Source organism: Stigmatopora argus, chromosome 2, assembly GCF_051989625.1.
Source record: "Stigmatopora argus isolate UIUO_Sarg chromosome 2, RoL_Sarg_1.0, whole genome shotgun sequence".
Lineage (NCBI taxonomy): Eukaryota > Metazoa > Chordata > Actinopteri > Syngnathiformes > Syngnathidae > Stigmatopora > Stigmatopora argus.
The window spans coordinates 5,381,789-5,397,957 of NC_135388.1; the positions used below are offsets into that span (position 1 = coordinate 5,381,789).

At 40.9% G+C, this 16,169-nt stretch overlaps 1 long non-coding RNA gene across 1 annotated transcript in view; it reads right to left on the reverse strand.

Annotated features, from left to right (window-relative positions):
• The window catches only part of LOC144066766 (uncharacterized), a 125,202-nt gene that overhangs the window by 53,642 nt on the left and 55,391 nt on the right, over positions 1-16,169 (reverse strand). Inside the window, exon 3 of the long non-coding RNA XR_013297720.1 lies at positions 5,612-5,698. This is a non-coding gene — a long non-coding RNA (uncharacterized LOC144066766). The remainder of the gene's footprint in view (positions 1-5,611; positions 5,699-16,169) is intronic.

Here is a 16,169-nt window from a genome sequence, read left to right on the forward strand (position 1 = left end):
AAGTGGGGAGTGCAATATTTCTTTGTTGAACACAGGGGCACCCCGACATGTCTCATTTACACTGAAAAAGTTGCGGTGCACAAGGAATACAATTTGAAACGTAATTGTACTACGAGACATGCTGAGGAGAATGAAAAATACCAGGGAGATGAGAGAGCCAACCAGGTTGCCAGTCTTAAAACACGTCTTCTGAGGCAACAGGATTTCTTCAAGAAGGCTACCAAAGACAGTAATGCAGCAGTCAAAGCTAGCTACGCCGTTTGTGAGTTGATTGATCCTGTGCTAAGTGATCCCAAATGGCTCATGGACTTGGCTTTTCTTGTTGATATCACACATGAGCTTAATGTACTGAACAAGAAGCTACAAGGCCAGGGGCAACTTGTCAGTGCTGCCTATGACAACGTGAGAGCATTCTGCACTAAACTTGTGTTATGGAAAGCCCAGCTTCTCAGACAAACCTTTGCCATTTCCCAGCATGCAAGGCTCTCGTGGATGCAGGCACACCATTCAGTGGTGAGAAGTATGTTGAGGCCATTTCGAAGCTACAGGAGGAATTTGATCACAGATTTGCAGACTTCAAGACACACAAAGCCACATTTCAAATTTTTGCGGACCCCTTCTCCTTTGATGTGCAAGATGCCCCTCCTGAGCTTCAAATGGAGCTCATTGACCTGCAGTGCAACTCTGCACTCAAAGCCAAGTTCAGGGAGGTGAGTGGAGAAGCAGACAAGCTTGGGCAATTTTTGAGAGAGTTGACCCCCAGCTTCCCTGAACTTTCCCGAAGGTTCAAGCGGACCATGTGCCTTTTTGGGAGCACATACTTGTGTGAGAAGCTCTTCTCCACCTTGAACTTCAATAAGTCCAAGTACAGGTCCAGACTTACTGATGAGCATCTTCAAGCTCTACTGAGGGTCTCCACTGCTTCCTCCCTCAAGCCAAATCTGACTATGTGAGAAGAAGCGCTGCCAGGTCTCTAGCAGCAAGGAGTAGGCAAGAGAAGCCGTGTTCAGAATATTTCATGTTCAATGTTCCATTCAAGTTCAGAAAGTTAAAGGTTAAAGAGCTGTTAATACAGACCTTTGAAACGGAATAAAAATAATTCATTTTCTCTACTTAGCCAGCCAGTGTATATCTACTGTATGCTCATTAGTATTATTTGGTTTTGTATTACTGATTGATTGATTTTTTATTCATCTTTAAGTTAATTTATTTAATTCATTATTTTTTGTTAAAAAATAAAGATATTTGATAACGTTGGAATGTTTTATCAGTGCTTTTCTTGTGGAAATCCTGATGCGGCCCAGTCTCACCCAGACTCGGCCTCTAGCGGCCCCCAGGTAAATTGAGTTCGAGACCCCTGCTTTAAGGCTTTGCCTCTTTCTCACTCAATTTGAACTGTGAACTTTAAATGACTTATGTTGTACACAAGACAGAATTTACAGTAATATTGTATTTATTTTGCTGATTATAAAGTAAGGACACCTTTTACAAAGTAGAGGACGTGTGTAACAAATTTAACTGCATGCGAAATAAAGGAAAAGGCCACCAGGAGAAATGTGTAAATATACGCCTCTAAAATTAAAACAAAACAAGGGTTTGAGCCGCAACTCTATGTGTCAGGAGAGACCTCAATTTAGCAAGCTTTAAATGAGAAGAGGATTGCACGGTGGAAGTGTGGTTTCCACAAGTCCACAAGTTCCAAGAGTCAAGGGGCAAAGACCAAGATTGGTAGAAGTCAATACTAGGACTGAACCTAAAGTCTAAAACCAGAGTAAGACCTTCTAAATGTGGTCTTGAACCTAAACTCAGCACTAAAATCAGATGCAGAAACAACTCGGTAGTGGATCAAATCCCAGAATGCATCATGTGAAACCTCAGAGGCTCGGCGTACAGGGGATTCAGATATGTACATTGGTAAAGCTGATAAGGCAACCTTTGCGGAAAGGAGAGGATGCGTAAAGATGTGGACAAGTCGATGTCAGCAGCTGAGGCTCCAGGTCGCAGGATACACTATTGTTAAGTGTCTTCATTTATCACAGGGCTCGGGTGAAAGAGTAAGCTCACTTCCTGTATCCCAGCACTTCACACTCAGCTGAACTATTCCGCAGAACCATTGCAAACAAAGACAACCTTTGCACAAGCAACAAAAAGAAAACAAACATGCAGTTGAATAACCTGCAGGGGGGCAATGGCTATGAGGAGACATCGTTGTATAAATAGCTCCCACTGTTATTTTTCCACAACGCGGCAGTACAACAACAGTTACGTGCTGTTTGGCTGCAGCCTAAGGGCAATGAAGGAAATCCAGGTTTGTACCTCTGTGAGGGCGTCACACTGCTAACTGCCAACGGATACAACAGTGACAGCCCACTTGGAAATCCTTCATGGACAAAGGGAATTGACAACTCAACTGCTTGTTCACATTTACTATGTTCACAGATCAGTAGTTATCAAATTCCTGTAGAAAAAAATAGAACCAAAAAAGCCTAGCATACTTAGCTCCAAAACACTATGCACTGTATTTCAAATTAGTAAATGTCTAATGACTTCAATCAGTTTAGCACAATAAAAAAAATGCCCCCCCAACTCTAGATCTCCAGATTTTCATTTGGCTTAATTTTACTGTGGAGAAACATTCTGGGCAAGTTTACACAAACACAACCTTTGAAGTGACACTATGAAATAATAAATCCTATTAAAGATGAATCACAGGGGTGATGTCAGTAGTGGCGGCTCTGATTACCATTTTGGAATTTCAAGAGTGAACACATGCAATCGTTCTCTTTGCCATATCCCCCACCACTACTCCCACCCCTTCATCCCACTAGTTCACCTCTAATTGAATACGATTCTGTTGTTGTTGCCAACCAAACCCGCCCCGTCGCCCCCACCTACTTCCTCAAGCACGTAATGCATGCAGTAAATAATTCAAGTGAAATTAATTTTACAGCACCTTGTTTCCACTAAGCATGCCAACATCTGTTGTCGAGTCACAAGTTTACATTGTTGGTCATTACTTTCCACAATGAGCAAAATGTTTTATTAAAGCCCAGTGGGAGTCCCTCTCGGATCAGTCAGACCCAATGGTGCTGCCGACTGAACCCTCCCTGAACTCTCGACAATCAGGGATGCAGCTCTGCGGGGACGGGACGCCCATGTCGCCCACCCCAAAAATAGACCGGGATTTAATATGATTGAGGCGTCGGACGTGCACGCTCCTTCAGAAAACCGCTGACCACAGTCAAACTGTGCTTCTGCTGACGTATGAGGACACATGTATAAATCTAACCCCCCTGTCATTTTCGAAAACTCACCATACAAATATGTCAAAACCGTAAGCTCAATTTGGATGCATGGTTTTACTTGTTAAATATGTTTTTAATTTATCCTTAGTGATGGACTTTCGATGCATTTTTTTCTATCCTTAGATTGGTACAGCGAAGGTAGGAGTGGTTAGCACGTAGGCCGGTTCTGAGATTCAGGGTTCAATCCCGGGCCTGACTTTACTGTGGGGACTTTGCATGTTCTCCCTGTGCCAATGTGGGTTTTCTCCAGATACTCAGGTTTCTTCTTACATGTGCACAATTCTTTGTGCCCTGAGATTGGCAGGCAGCCAATTCATAGTGTCCCCTACCTACTACCCATAATTGGCTTGGATAGGCTCCAGGATGTCTGTAACCCTTGTGAGGATAAGAGCTAAATAAAAAAATACAACTGCAAGGATCTATGGGTAAAATTAAGGTTCTGGAATTAAATATTTGGCTTTTCTTGTGTCTAATTACCGTCATCTAGGTAGTGTAAGGGTACGCTCCAAGCAGTCTTGCCTAAATTGACTGATGGGCCATTTTACTTGTAAACAGAATACCATAAACAACACATTATGTTGCTTTAAAATAATGCTTTCCACAGAGTTTCAATAATAAATGTACATTCGAGGGAGTTAATGACATCCATCATAGCTGAAAGGAATGGTTTTGTGAATAAACACTGTGTAATATGCTAAAAATATGCAAATGCATATTGTGGTGTGGGTGAAAATGAAGAAAGTTAAAGAAAATAGGCAGTTTACTGATATGGTGCAGAATTTAATAGAACCCCTCAAAGAAAGGTGCATTGTATATTCATCATTTTTGGGGAATCGTGTTGGAGGGAGGGAATAAGCAGATTGTGGTACATAAATTATTAAACGCAAATAAAATATAAGAGGAGATGTATAAGGAGAAATAATCAGTGGCAGGGTGTGAACTTTAAATCTCCAGAGGCCGTGTCAAATGCTCAAGTCTCCTCAGTCTAGGAAGGAGAACAGGGCTATGGACAGGCGGTGGCTGTCTTATTTTATTTATTTATTCTTTCAAAACACTTTTTCTCGGTGGATTTGGCTGTAAAATATGAGAGGATCCAAGGACACACCTCTGAGGAGCTCCGAAGTGCTTGACGCCGCCATAGGACCTCACAAAAGACCAGGCTGCTAGAGAATTGCGCCAACCCACGCGGGTTGCCCAGATTCTGGGCCTTTGCCAGTAACAGATGTGCTTAGACAAATGACTAATTGAAAACCTAAAACAAAATCAGCAGCTTGGGCTATTTGGCCAGAGTAATGACGGGTGTGAGCCGATAAAGAGAGTGAGAGCAAACAGACACATAAACACACACACACACACACACCCCTCTCATCAACGGCACCATTAACAATCATGAGCAAAGATGAAAACAACGCTCGGTTTATTCGGCAAATGAAAGCACATATTTAGATGTTGTCCCAAGAGTCCGTTTCCAATTTTAATAATAAATCAAGGAGCTGCAGTTAAAACATACACACACACACACACACACACACTACAACAACGTAAGCCAAAGCACAGTTCTTCATAAAGCTTCAGCACTGGGAAACAACTCCCATAGCTGGGAAGTGAGCAAATTTCTAAAGGTACCCGACATGATAACTATTAGCTAAATTAAAAGAGCCATTACAGGACTACTACTTGGAATCACTTGCAAGCAAACAAACACACAAAAAGGATCAAATCGGCGTCGTAAGGCTTTCCTCACCTTGTCTCTTTCCTTCCTCGGCAGCCTGAGCTTGCCTCAAATTATGTGCATGAATAATAAAACACCTTCTAATTAAAAACTGTTGTTAAATATGCAAACATCTAATGATAATGAGATTGTGCAATACCTCGGAGTAAAAGTGCATTATAAATTACTTAGGAGTGCAAGTCCGCTTGACCCAAACATAGCAGTTTGAAGGCTATATGCAATATTATGTCTGGGCATATGGAGTCGGGGGGCACCTCTGAAATTGTTTGTGCACTCACACATGCAGTCTGTGAGTGTGCGTGTCTGTGTGTGTGTTTGTGTGCATAACATATGTGTTTGGGTGTTAGTGGGGGATTAAATGTATGCAAATATATATATGATGTCTGGCTCACTGGTTCTTCAAGGGGAATGTCTTGTGCACGTTTGTCTCATACTTGCATTTGAGTATAAAGACTGAATTAATGAAATGAAATAGAAATAATGGACACATGAAAATCAAAAAGATCGTTGCAGTGTGAGTAAGGTCAACAGACATGAAATATGTGGTGGCAGCAGAGTAAATGAATCACTGTACCTTTCAAGAACTTCTTTGTGTTGGCGTCCCGTCATCAATCATGTCTGCTTTAGTGGCGTCCTTTGATTGAGCTGTCTTCACGTCAACCTGTGACAACATCTTTATGTTGGTGAGATAGTAAATAAAAATGGAAAAAAAATATTCCACACTCATAACAAATGTCGTTACTAAGAGAGTCATTTTGGGCTTCTCTTGGCTTAGTAATAACTAGTGGTGATATGTAATGTTCCAACCTGGATTTATGGCTTTTGGTAATAATCCTTGTTTTTTTGGTGATTTAATGATATCAATTCCATAAAGACACTTTTTTCAACGACTTTAGTGTATTATGAGAGGACTACAGTACACCAAAGATATGTCCTCGCGGAATTGCTTAGTGCAAGAGACAGTTTTGTGAACAAAAAGTGGACATTTTATATTCTGTCAAAGAAAGGCAGTAAATGCTCATCACATTTCCGTGCTGCATATTTCCCGGGTTGACTTTTTCCTGGCCAATCTGCTTGGACTACTTGTTGATCGTAATTTATAACTGAATTTCAAATGAATGCAACAGATTAAATAACTTCGTAAAAAAAAATCTGACTTCATCCCGATTGGAAAGGTTTCATAGCATTCTATGGACATGTGTATTCCACATTTGGTCAGTCAGCAATGGGAAAACAAGGAGCATATTTCACTCCTTGTTAAAGCCTGATTCATGTTTTTATAAAACTTTTAATGGCTCTTCATAAGCTATTCAAGCCATCGTAAGCATAAGCCTCCATCTCTCCTCTCCTTGCTCATGTCCCTGACCTTCTTCACATTCATTTAGGATGACTTTGCATAGGGTCTTTACGGCCAAATAAATAGCTGTAATCAACGCTATCCTTCGCACTTCAGAATCCTGATTGTTTTTATGTTTTCACCATAAACAAATACTTGATGTTGAGGAATCTTAATAAATCATATATATGAGAACCAAGATCAGAAGGCAAAACAGATTAACGATGCAAGGGGGAAACCACAAGCAGACTTGGAGGATAAGGCTGTGGTGTGGTACATTGATTTTCTTAAGTTGAACAGGATTCAAATGTACTTTTTGGGCCTGAATAATGTCCAACTTCCCAATTTTCTGGAATGCAGCATTACATTTGGATCTATATCAGGTCTAGTGTTGGACCTTTGTGCTCTGATTAAATACCACAGCAACAGCCTAGTTGTGTATTCCATAGTACTACACAACAGAAGTGTGAGACAACATAACCTTACCTAGTTGTATCTTTGCGGACTAGAAATGCTGTCCGACACCGTTAGATTAGTAAATAAGACAGGTCAGCATCTGTGAACTTGGCCGTAATACAGTATCTGTTTTTGGAATTGCCTATGCATATCTAAACCTGTTAAGACAGGATGAAAACGCCAGGACATGATAGAGGGAGTGGAGGCGGTTGTTGTGCTATTGCCATACATAATTATAGCTATTTTAGTTTTTACAGATGGTTTTGAGTGTACACACTAACATGGTAATTACTTAAGAAAAAAAATCATTTTCATAGGTTTACATTTTACACACTCACAAAATAGTAAGTAGGTTTCATCCATGTGTGGCTAAAAATGATGTTGAGTAAACATTTCCTTATTGTCCAATGATAAGAATTTGACGGCATCTTTACTGAAGACACATCGGACTTTTATTCATTACAGTCCTCACACCATTTGCTCATCAAACGAACTAAGCACACCCTTGATGTGAAGACTTTGACACAGTTAAATGTGGTGACGTCAAAAAGCCTCATCCAGAGTCAACAGTGAGACTAGAGGCGCCTTTGATGGCGAGGCATCATTGAGAAACAAAGGCCTTTTGGTGAAAGGAAGGATGAAATGCTTCGACAATGTGAGCGGCGTATGCGTGTCGCATTGTGTGTTTGTGGCTGTGACAAAGGCAAAGAAACAAGAGGAGTGAAATTAGATGTGTGTGTGTGCAGGCATGGAAGTCATTTTACTCAGCTCTCACATTCAATCTTTCATGCAGTGGATAAAGCGGGGGGAGAAAGTGCCAGTTCTTTTAGCAAATAAAATCGGCTTTGTGCAAAGCCAATATTAATTTGGCATTTCCGTCACAATGAAATGTTTTTGTTTTGGGAGGAAACAACCCTGAGCGGTAATGAATTTCCCCCCTCGGCGCCGCCAAATGGCACCATAATTTAACCGAGCCATAGATCACGCCGCTGCGCATAGAACCGAGAAAAAAGCGTCTGATATTAAAACGTGCAACTTTGAAAATAAGCTTATTTTGCCACCATTAAGTGCCCAAGAAAAACAGTTTTTATCATGCCTTGAGACAGACGGAATAACTCCAAATAAGCCTGTTAGCAAAAAAAAAAGATATCAGAGAAACGACGAGTCGTTGGCACGTGACAGTACTCGCCGACTGTGTTTCAAAGCGTCCATCAGCCGTCACTGCAAACCCATTGTCAGTTTTCAACGTTTCTTTGGTGCCGGAATGTTTACACGGCCATTCTCTTGTTGTCTGTGTGATCACGGCTTGCTTTGGCACCAAGTCAGCGTCAAAATACGTCGCAGTTTGTTGAGTTGAAACGCCGTCCTTTCAAAACGTATCATATCACTTTTGCTGTTGTTGTTTTGAAATTAAGTTTTTAGACTCCAAGATGTATTTCAGAAGGCTTTAAAGTGTGGATGATGTTTGCTTGTGTTTTTCTTGGTTGAACAGCTTTACGAATCACCCCATTAGCATTATGTACAAAGTGCTGAATGAATAGCAGGTTTTTGTAGTTATTTACACTAATTGCAGACCTTATCATGACAAATTGTCTCATGGTGGTAACTGGGTAGCACAGCCGCCTTAGAGTTCGACTGGCAGGCAGTCTAGTTCAGGGGTGACCAAGTCCGGTCCTCGAGAACCCCTATCCAGTCTGTTTTCCATATCTCCCTCCTCTACCACACCTGAATCAAATGATCAACTCACCAGCAAGATGTCCAGAAGCTTGATACCAATCCAGATTATTTGAATCAGGTGTGTTGGTGGAGGGAAACAGAAAACAGACTGGATAGGGGCTCTCGAGGACCGGACTTTGCCACCCCTGGTCTGGTGCATACTCCACCTCTCACCTGAAATTCCAGCAGATATGATAGAGGGAGATGTTTCAAAATACAAGACAAATTTATTCACAATTTAGATTCAGCCATTTTGCAATCAAGTTGTCGAAACTAATATATATTGTTCAAAGTACGTTTTTAATGTGGTGCTGCAATTCATCAGCACATAAACCCTGGGTCCGTCCATCTGAAAGTGTTAATCTAATTTCATATGACACAAACCTGTGGTAGCGGTGGTTCTCGCTCTATTGTCTGGTCTAAGAATAGCGCCCCCTGAGCACCTGCAAGCATCATATAGCTTGACTAAATCGGCATGACAAGCAGATGAGCGATGGGACAAAGACTCGGCCTATGGGAGAAAGTTGCTCTTTAAAGGGCTTTAGTTGAAGTGAATCACATCTGAAGGAACTCATTTGCTTCTACTAGATGAGTTATACTGTAGGTTTGTCTTCTTTTGTATAGCTTGGCAGTATAAAGGATTGTATAAAGTCATCTCAGCCCAGATATGATCCAAGTAATGGAACCCCGAATATAAACTACTGAACATTTTCTACAAAACAGAACTTAATAACATCTACCAGCACTCTGATGTGACTACCATCATTCAAAGTAGTATACGTGAACCATTGTACACTGTAATATTTGAAGTGGCTGGGCTTAAAAGTGTGGAACTGATAAAATATACATGGGTTGGAGGATCTTGACAAATTAATACAGATGATATTGATAAAAAAAATGGATGTTGCTCATCTACAAACCAAATGTGAAAAAATTGAAATAATTACGAGAGTAATTTTATCATAATAAATCCAATGGGAGATTTTATACTGTTACTATATCTCACTTTTCTTTTGGTATATCAAATGCATTTTCTTACTTTTTATTAATCAAATACATAGTGGAATTAAAGAGAGACACAGAATATAGTCTTGTCCGTGCAACCTTAATGTACTTTAACTGAAAGTCAAAGTGACAGCACAAAAGGCAGCTTTACAAAGTGTTTACTGTTTCAGACATGCATGTCTTTTGCTTAATTCATGGTCCTGCTGTTTTAGGGCATTTCAGATTAGCCCATGTTGGCCGATATCTCATCCCCTGTCTCGCTACGTGAGGCTCATTAAAACCAGAAACGAGCCGCCTGTGACGCCGTCTCATTTGGCCTAAGATGCAGTAACCGCCAATCAGGAGATTTGGAGCTGTTTCACAGAGTAGGTACATTAAAACTGGCAGCAGATCAAGTCAATGCACGGGGGGCTGTTTGGCGACACTTACGCCCGATAGCGTGACTTGCCTACGTGAAGTTTTGGGGGAAAACAACATTAAAATATAGCGCCGTAATGACTCCGATGTCGTCAGGAGACACAAAGAGGGGGCTGATAGTGTGGTTAAATGCATGAAGGCGTATGCATATTATTTTCACTGTGTGTTGGATCTATGGCGGCAATTATGCTTTCATTTCCACTCAAGTGCACTGTGTGCGGTACAAAGCATCAACCAAGTCATTAAGCCAGAGTTTGGACTAAGGAGCAGCTGGGGTTTTAAGTTTGGGAGTTATCCTGAGGTTTATGGTCCATATTTGGGGAAGACAGTTATGTGCATGTGCGTTTAGAGATGTATTTGCATTCTCTGAAAAAAGCCACTGGGAAGGGCATTATATGACTTTAAAACCAATTTATCTTCAAACTGTAGTTACGAGTGCTGCATGTCAAGGTAATATTAAGAGCAATTTTACAGATACATTATACATTGACTGGCGGTACGGCAGTGGGTGGATAGGCACATCTGCCTTACAGTTCTGAGGTCGAGGGTTGTATCTTTTGGTGGGTTACGACCTTCCTGATTTGTGTACCAGCCCGCCTTGTCTGGTCGAATGATTAAATATCCACAAATTTGTGGGAAAATCACCGAACACTGTATGCGTGTTTGTGTCTGTGCCTCCTTGTGCTTCCCTTGGGTTTTGCTGGCTGACCTGTAATGTACGTGAACCATGTGGATATACAGGACAGTTTACAGGGAAGGGGAATTGGGAAGACGCCAGCCTCCTCGTTAGCAGGGCAGATGTGAGGTCGCTCTGACCAGATTGCTACCTCGCTTCCTTATAAAAAAAAAAAGTTCACCGATGGCCTGGCTTGAGTGGGGCAGGAGGTGGTGGGAGGGCGCATGGAAATGTCCCTTGTTCCTGACATATTGTATGTTGGACAGGGAGGTAGAAGATGACGGTGAGGAGGGGCCAAAGGATGTTGTTTGTTCGCCGGCACCTTCATCTTCTTTGCAGCAACATCCTTGTACAAGAAGGACGGTCAAAAATAACATAAGCGGAAAACTGCAATGACTTTATCCCCCATGGATCCCACCTGGGACAATTGGCAAAGCAAACTGAGTGGGAAATAAATGTGAGGGACCAAAAGGGAGCAAAGGTAGGTGAAGTGGAAAGGAAAAGCTTTTAAGGACAGTCCTTAAACAGTCCTGGACTGTTTTTACTCGTCCGACAGTTTCAGTTCTATTCGTAAACATACATGTTTTACCATCCATATATAAAAGACACATCTAAAAGACTAAGATGTTTGTATACAAATTAAAATGCCCTGGGGCGATCCTTACCAAATATGAAAAAAGGCCTTTAAGCTTCTTTAGGTTACACTTACTGGCGAGATGTTAAGATATACAGCAATTCTGTGGCCAATAATTAAGTGCAATATTGATTAGAAAATGTAGCATTATAATTACTCTTCCATTGCATAAGAGGCGGGGGCAGTTGCTGGCTGACAGAGCAGATGACTCTGGCGCATCTTTGTGCGTGTGAGACAGTCGAGAATCAGGTAGAGCGGTCACGCCATCACGCAGGGACCCAGAAAAAAAGGGGGTCAAGGGCAAATAAACTCGCTGTGGCCATTCTTTTTGAGATGACAAACATGCTCCTCTGCCAGAAGGGAACCATTAAAAATAATTTACACAAGGTTTACGTTGGCTGAGCATTTTTTTTTTTTGATGGAGCGCTTCCCCTGGCAATTAGGACCGTGGCGCTACTCCAGCCATATGGCTGGCCGGGCAGCGGGCTATGCGGCTCAAGAATACCTGGGTGGTTAATTAAGAGCCGTTGCCAGGGCCATAGGAGGCCGGTTTTAGATCTTCCACTCTGCTAACACTCACTTCCTCCAGCATGGAGCCTGTCCGCGACGACCCGCTGTTGTTTGGTACCCACTCACAAGCAGCAGCCACTGGGGACAAGGGAGGCCGACGGTAATTATTTGAGATAACATCCCCAGAGCTGAGATGGTGAGCTGTGTGTGTGTGTGCCCATACTCCCGGGCGTAAAAGGTCAACATTTCCACTTTCTCCGCCTCGTGCGAGCGTAATGCTTCTTTTGGATGGAGGACAACGTGGCTCAGTTTTTCATAAATACCTCATTTGGCATTCAGACGTTTACCATCGTCTGCTCTCGGCCACCCCAGACCAATTTGAATAAAGTATTCTCACTTGTCAGGCGGTACCCGCCTCGCGGGTGACTGACACATAGATTTCTCAGACAAAAATGTAAATGCAAATGCACTGGTGCATTAGAGAAAATACTGCGATGAATAGAAATTTTGAAATACGTTTCATGATCGGGATGAAAACAAAGTACAGTAGGTGCTATTAAATTCAACACTGCATTTAAATATTTTTTGATGGTTTGAGCTATTTTCAAGCCTGACTACTGTATATACTTAATTTGCCTGGTTTCATTTTTTTGTTTTATTTTATATCACCATACTATGGTAAAGTATAATTGCATATCCACTGCAGTAGATGGCAGTGTCGCTCTCGTTGCCAATGTTTACACAGTGTGTAGAAAGAAAAGTAGAAAAATGTTGAAGAGATAATGTGGAAAAAATGAACACGGATGAAAAGAAGGTAGCACGTGAGCTAGAGATAATGAGACAGATGTTAGACTGGGTTAGAAAACTAAGCGTATATGACGAATGGCTACTGTGATGATGGTGACATGGAAAGATCGGCCTTTTCTGGAAAATATCATTTTAGTTGGATTGTCCATTGGTTAACAGACCACTTCGGATTTTGCCAAAAATTACAACTGGACTATTTCATTTCCCTGGGAATGAATGGTGTTTGTCACTTAGTGTTACATTATTTAATTAACACTGTTGGTATGTAGTGTGATAAATTGTGTTATTCTTTCCTGTGCAATTAAAAAGATATACATCAGAAGTCAAAGTACAAAGACTATTTTTCTTGTCGTATCTCCGTCTATTGACCTGATTGCTGTGTTATCACTCTGGCTGTTGTCATAACATACATCTTTGACCTTGGCTGAGGTTTTCACCAGCCCTTCTGTCTAAACATATTGATATTCATAAAAGCGCCATCACTCAATCAATCTGCAGGACAGAGATCTAATACAGTACAATGAAGCAATAATGAGGAATTTTCTCTTGTTAAAATGTCATTTATGTAATGAATAAAAGATGAAGGGTTCAGCTGTCCTCGCTTTGTTCTCAATCAGTCTGTTTTTTTTTCCTCCTCTCCCCCCAAGCTTGGGCCAGTACACTAACAATAGCGTCATTGGCAGACATTGTCGTGATAATCAGCCAAAATTGCCTCATGTTTCCGCTGTCTAAACAATCATTAGTGCATTTGTTTTGTTCATTCGTTTTGCCCCAGTCTTTCATTTGCAAGGACAACAACAACGACGGGACGACGGCCTCTTGATCGAAAAAGGTGACGTGACTTTAAACTGTCCTGTGACACTGTGGAGAGGGAGGTTTGTGATTGTGTTTGGTTGAATTTGTCATCGTGCATTTGTGTACGTGTACTTGTGCATTTGTGTGCACGGATGTCAAGCCTCCTGCTGGCTCTCTGTCTCATCTCCATACTCCTTTCTGGCAAATGTAAATGATTACATGATTATCCTGACACGGACGGCGGCAGGAAATGGGATCTTCAACTTCACCGTGACTGAAGAAGAGGAGGAAATGTTATGGCAAATGAGGCTGGATTTATACTGCAGGTCCAAGAGCCCACTTCGAATTTAAGGCCTGTATTGACTGTCTATTTTCATGTACCTTTCAAGTGACATATATCCAATATGGCTGTGTTCACATGGACAGAACACAAATGCCTAAATTGCATGTAAATAACTTCACATAGGTCATATGTGTCGTAGCGGCCCGGGGGCAAAATCTGGCCCACCGCATCATTTTGTGTGGCCCGGGAAAGTAAATCATGAGTGCTGACTTTCTGTTTTAGGATCAAATTAAAATGAGGAGTATAGATGTATATTAAATTTCCTGATTTTCCCTCTTTTAAATCAATAATTGTAAATTTTTAATCAATTTTTTCTGTGTTTTTAGTTCAAAAATCATTTTGTAAAATCTAAAAATATATTTTAAAAAAGCTAAAATAAACATTGTTTTAGATCTATAAAAACGGAATATTCAGGGCTTTTGATCCAGTTCTTTTAATCCATTTATAAAAAAATATATCTTAATATTATATCTAAAATGGTCCGGCCCACATGAAACCGAGTTGACGTCAATGCAGCCCGCGAACCAACCAGAGTCTGACACCCTTGACATAGGTCATTCTAACCTTTTTTTTTACGTTGTCCTCCATGATTATTTTATAAATTATTTTCTCTACATTCAGTGCCATGAAAAATATTGGGCATACCCAGACTTCCATAATTTTGCATGGCCCTGGTAGCTGTTGTGTGTTTTGAAATTCAATTTTACAAAAAGACGGCTTAAGATATATGATGCTAAAGAGTTTTCTTTTAATTTGCGCTCCAATTAATCCATAGTGTATAGCACTTCAGAGCAAAAAACTCACATAAACAGCAGTGTAAATTCTGATTCACAATGATAAAATGATGAATAGATAAAATGGCATGTTTATTTTATCATTGTTATTCTAAAAAGATGTGTGTGGTTTAAAAAAAAAAATACATGCCTCAAATGGCATCAAACAACAATGCCTGTCTGCTTGCAGTTTTGGCCCGTCTAAGGATTTGGCGTGTGAAGCCAGGACTGATAAACGAGATGCTGAATAATTGGACCTTTTTGTTGCGGGCTCCCCTGCTTCACATTACAGTGATAATGAAGGCCCTTGCTGAATATGGTGATAAGTGTGTGCATCTGTCATCTGCTGGCGTGTTTCAGCGCATCTCTCCCGAGTCGAGGGGATTATTGCAGATAGATGATTTCTCCAGCCCCCTCGTTATCACTGGATCAAACAGACGTGTGACCCACACTTCATCACGCCATTCATCCTCCTCTTTTAAGACGAGCTCTGGAGACCACGTGAACAGGCTAAGGATGCCGGGAAGTGTATACAAGCGGTCGTTTTAGGAGAGCAAGGAGGCACTTAATGCGGCTGCACTGGGACCCTTTTGCATAATTAGAAATGTTCATGAATCTAGTTTCACATGATGAATCAGCACTCAGCCTTGGTTATTGTGAGGCAAAGCAGCAAAATAGTGGGTCCAGTCAGGTGTTTTTTTTGGTGGTGGATGCTCAGACTGCAGTGTTGCGTTCTGTGTCAGGAGGTTGTCAATGTAATTAATTGGAAAAATGGTTAGTAATTCAAAATATGTCAATATTTTTTTTCTCAAGAAATGTAGCACTAAACTGACTAACAAATTGCATTATAGAAAGCCATCATGCTTTGATTAGACAATTTAGACATTGGAGTGGACTTGAAGGTGTTATTAGGATTTTTTTTAGGTGAGCTGGACAGTAATCCCAACTACTTTTGGGGCTGAAGATGTACACTACAGAAGTTGTATAAAAGAAAATCTATTATAGACACTCGCGATTAACAACAATATAGAGTCCTCGTTTTCAAATACTACTATTTATGTTTTTTTTTACTGGGAAAACACACTTTGAAAAGCTTGGAGTGGCACCACCAATTTTGTTATACGCAGCTGTGAATGATGACAATAAAGGCTTTTGAATTGAATTTGAATTGTACTTCAGTCTGGGATTCAGACCTAGTCACTGTCTCACACGGATCCATGTTCAATTAGTGTTAAATAACAAGATATATATCATCATGGTTGTTTTTTGTCTCGCAAAGGCAACTGCCATGGACAGTGAAGACAGTTGTAGTAAGTGTTTGGATCACGTGCCTATACCAAGACAAACCAACTGTTTATCTCCTGTAAAGTAATCGTGCAGCATGGATTGTTCAAAGGTCCAAGAGCTTTACTTAGTACAACCCATACTTCCCCCCATTCTTCCAAAACCATCTTCTCAAATTGTAATATGCAGTTGGTTAGGATAAATGGTCTAGAAATAATATTAAAAAAGTAAATGTGGCTCCTTTAAATATTCCTCTCATCTTTTACATTATTGCTCTGTCTGGACTGTCTAGACTGCAGTTACAGTCCATGTTACGGTGTGATACTGTCTTCACATGTCCTCATTACGAGTTGAAGGACAGCCGCTTTGATGCTCATTAG